General features: G+C 35.7%; 1 protein-coding gene across 1 annotated transcript in view; it reads right to left on the bottom strand.

Moving 5' to 3' along the window:
* LOC107662321 (aryl hydrocarbon receptor nuclear translocator 2-like) overlaps positions 1-4,769 on the bottom strand; it is an 80,778-nt gene that overhangs the window by 5,158 nt on the left and 70,851 nt on the right. The window lies entirely within an intron of this gene.

Genomic DNA, 4,769 nt, shown 5'->3' with positions numbered 1-4,769 from the left:
TAATAGAAATAATATTAATATAACTGCAAAAAATCCTTTTGTGTTCTACAGAAAAAAACAAAGAAATTGAGGTGAATAAATGATGGCAAAATATTGTGATATGGAACCCTCAGCGCTCCTCAACAAACATGTTTAGACTTTCCGGTAACAACTTCCACATTAACTCCAACGCGTCTACTTTTGCAGCATCTCAATCGAGCGTGCTTGTAAAACACTTCAAGCGTACGACCTCCATTTCGCTCAATTTGCCGAACAGAGGGAGAGACATTTACTAGAGGCTGACAGAATCATTTAAACGCATACATCTAGTGTCTCTTCACCCGCGGGGCCCGAGTCTTTGCTTAGGAAACGAGTGAGTGAAGCAGACTAATGCGTGGCGGGCGCAGGCGACGACGTGGGTGGGTGGTTTGCAGGATGGCACAGCGGTGCCCTCGGGCTTTTTCTCATATTCTTCATGTTGATGAGGCAGTGATGTAAGGTCAAACTTCTCATTTCCCTACTGTGTTAGCGCTTGCCGCGCGGACGCCGAGAGCGGCCCTTCTCTAGCTCGATTTCTGTCTGTCTTTCCCTCAAGGTTCGGCCTTTTGACGCGCCTCGTAAATCTCTCCATCAATTTTTCTATTCGTCTTTGGTTGTGTTTCTCTCCCCAAGCCATCTTCCTCCGTCCCCATCAATCTGAAATCAGCGTGCTGATCTCCCTCGGTATCTGCAGTGCTTATGTAGCGCTTATCCTCCGGTCGCTCCATCAAACGTGATTCTCGAAGATGTAACGGTACAAAAAGCCGGCGTGACAAAAGCAAACGGCGTTCAAAGAAAGAGCCGGGCTTAGCCGTTATTCCCAATCATATTCAATCAATTTAAGGACCGAATGCACGTTCTCTTGCTTTCATAACGATAAATGCAGCTGTTGAAAGTGTGCTGGATTTCACGTATGCATATAGACTGCAATTAAGGCACAATGTAACATTATCTCAGTATGAAACGTGAATAAAGGCGGTATGATTATTGTTTATGCATTGCATTAGCGGTGACAAACATTGTACAGACTATGAAGCACAAATCCAAAGAGTCTAACAGGAGCTGGTTTATCAGTAAATAAAAGACTGTATTTATTTTATGTGTATAAAGTCGCAAGGCGATTCTCTTATTCTTATTATGTAAAAACATTGATCATGTCTTGGAATAAAGATCACAGCCAATAACTAGCAGTCAATTAAGGTTGAACATATACAAATAAAAAGAAATGAGATTTTCTGAAATTCGCAGCGGGTTGGTAAAGACACCTAATAAATCTGCCCACAGATCATGACATAAAAATATTAAAATTAATGACATTTCTGATCTTCAAACCGCTGCTCTGGCGGAGATGTGCTCCCCTGTCACTTCTCATTTCCATCAGAACCGAATATGAAATATGAAAATAAGTTTTTCAAAGTTCTTCGGAAAAGGGCAAAGTACAACTTTCCTCATTTTAACACTTTATGAATTTATCATAGAGAGAAAGTTATTAAGTATGGATAGGAAACAAGCCCACTTATATATTCTGGCATATTTGACATTTAACACTTTGACAAAAAATTATTAAGATTATTAATTATAATTAGTGCTGTCAAACGATTAATCGCAATTAATCGCACGCATTAAATTGTAATAATAGTTCACAATATTACTGTTTTTACTGTATTTATTTTGATCAAATAAATGAAGCCTTAGTGAGCAAAAGAGACTTTCAGTACTTTTATTTGCAACTTTCTACTAGGTCTTTTTTTAAACAGCTAAGCAGTTTTTGTTTCTCATTGGTTACAATTGTGATCAAGAATAAAGCACATATATTCCACTAACTAAAAATTAAAACATGTGCTCAGTTTGCTGAAAACTGGGATTAAATGGATTCATTCCAAATATAGAAAAAGACACTGTGTCTTCCTGCAGCCTCAGAGTCCTTCCTCTCAGAGTGTGTTTAAGTGCAGTCCACGTGAGGAGGCGAAGATAAATGTTCCATTTTCTTTAATGACAGCATATTAAAAAAGAATTATCTGGACATGGCTTCATTTTCAAGCGGCTGGCAGAAGCCTTCAGGGCTCGGAAAGCCATTCGGAGCATGCTACACTTGAAATGGAAGTGGGTTTTTAATGTCACCTGTTTAACATAAATTACTTATTAAATGGACACACTAATCACAGGTTCAAGGTAGAGAGTTTCCCTCGAGGGACACAACAATGGGAAAAAATGTCATCCTGTAAAAGTCTCCGTACGCACGCCCTGCTTCAAATTAAATTCGGTTCGTAGACCTGAATGTGATGGAGAAATCCGAGGCGGCTTTAAACGGATGTAATGCAATAACAACGACTCTACAGTTTCTTGCTTTAAGCCGTTCAGCATGTTCTGCCTTCGGTCGAGGAATGTGAAAAGTTGCACAATTGTGTTTGTGTATCTGTGCTCTTCGTGTCACGCTGGTCAAATTCCTCACTTTAAAGTGTCAGGATAAAGAAACCAGATCTCTCTAGCATGAGTTTAAAAGGTGCAACGCATGACAGATTAATTAAACCCACTGCAGGCTGTTTAAAGTCCTGGCAAAAGAAAAGCACGTCAAGAGCAAGAGTTTGACTGATGTAACATCAACCTGATCTTCGTGAGGATGGGACAGGAGTGGGCGACAGACTTCAGTCAGCGTCACATGATCCTTTAGAAATCATTATAATATGCCGATTTGATGCTCAATAATTTTGTTTGTTATTATTATTATTACTATTATTATCATCATCATCAATATTATTATTACAAATGGTATTTTAGACAAATAACAATAAAAGCCATTTTAAGCTTGTTATGAAATGCATAATAATAATAATTATTATTATTATTATTATTATTTACAAAAATTATTTTAGAAGAAGAATAATAACCATTTTGAGCTTATGAAATGCATCATAATAATTATTTAATTTAATGCTGATGATAATAATAATAATTATTATTATTATTATCAATAACTTAAAAAAAAATAAGTTAAAATGTGAAACTCTAGCTTTCTCTTCTACAGAAATTTAGAAATGGACATCAGGATAAATGGTCTGCATTAGATTTAGTGCATCCTGAAGACCAAACCAAGGATAAGTTGACACCTGCGTTGTACAGTCTGGCACTGAATCAAAGTGTGCTAAATACTGTATTCAGTTTCCTTTTCCAGGTGTTTCAGTGCTAGCACAGCACTAACAGCACTAACGCTTTCTTACTTTTTCACACCACTGTATATATATATATATATATATATACACACACATTCTGTTATATACATAATAATAAATATATGATCTAATATTATTTATTATAATTTTATTATTATACAATTATCAAAATATATACTTATATTTATAATACTATAAAATATATTCTACTTCATGTCTAAGAACACCCTATACCGTAGTAAAACACTGTAATGCATGGCCTCACATAGCCTAATGTTGTATTTGCTTTGTATCATTTTGAGTGACAGCATCTTTCATGGTTACATTTAGATAATAACTTCATTAAAAAGTAATTTTCCAAACTCGTTGAATAAGTTATGCGGACTGTTTAACACTTTCATGATTAATAGTAATTGTTGTGTTGAGAAGTAATTTTGAAGAGTTTGCAAAACCACGAACACAAACATCTAATTGCCAGTTGTCCAGTTGTGATCAGTCAAACCACAGAAATCTGTTTTTCATTCGGTCTATAATAGAGATTAAGTGGCCAAACCAAAGAAAGCAGAACAACAAAGCCGTTTGTCTCACTATGGACGCCATACAGTCCTCACACTGTCTGCTGTTAATGTTGAAGACAAACGACTGTTTCAGTCATTGTCCATTACTGTCTGTCTTTTATATGGAAATCTATAAATCACTGCACATGTAAAAGTGAGGACTGGTTTCGCAGAGGTGCTGTAATGTGTCCTCCATATGAAGGTCTGTTAATCTCAGACTGACGTCAGGCTGGATCTTCTGTCAATCATGTGCTGAGATCATTCAACCGTTTCAGGTACAAACAGAGCTGCAGGAGTCTAAGGTTGTCACGATAGTCAAATTTCACTAGCTGATAGCACTTCTTTAGGATTAGAAATAGCAATTTATATAACACAAGAATAATGAACAAGATCAGACTCAATATTTTGACAAATCCAGTTGAAACCAACAAAACCAATGTTTACAAAGATAACAAGCACTGTAAAAAATACAAAGATTACTGGAGTACTTCAATTTTTTTCAGTTTTTCTACTTCAACATTTCTCATTTAATTCAGTGTTACTTGCTGTAATTTTTTTGTGACATTTACTACCAATTTCTGAGTGAAAATTGTTTCAAAGTAAATCCTACACAATATTTATTTTCAGTAAATAACCACATTTGAGGTTAATGCACAGCTACACATGCATTATCATTAATAATATATATATATATAAATCTAAATTATAATGTGGGTCAAAATGACACATCCCACTTTGGTGTCCACATCAAATTAAATGTACAAAAGTGATTTTATATACATAAAAACCATATTAAAGTGTCTACTTGAAAGTTTCAAGTAACTTTTGTGGAAAAAAAGTCAAAATATGGGTGAAATAGTGTCCCATTGCCATCTATCTATTATAATACAGAAAGCATGCTCACATATTACTAGGGATGCACCGATACCGATACTGGTATCGGTGCATCCAAAATACTCTCCAGCCTTTGTTGAAGAGTTCACAGAAATGCTATCAATGATTTCCTCAGAGTTTGACTGTTTTG

The sequence above is a fragment of the Sinocyclocheilus anshuiensis genome, unplaced genomic scaffold, assembly GCF_001515605.1.
Source record: "Sinocyclocheilus anshuiensis isolate Anshui unplaced genomic scaffold, SAMN03320099.WGS_v1.1 scaffold579, whole genome shotgun sequence".
Lineage (NCBI taxonomy): Eukaryota > Metazoa > Chordata > Actinopteri > Cypriniformes > Cyprinidae > Sinocyclocheilus > Sinocyclocheilus anshuiensis.
The sequence above is the reverse complement of the archived record's forward strand: the minus strand, read 5'-3'. Positions and strand labels throughout refer to the sequence as shown.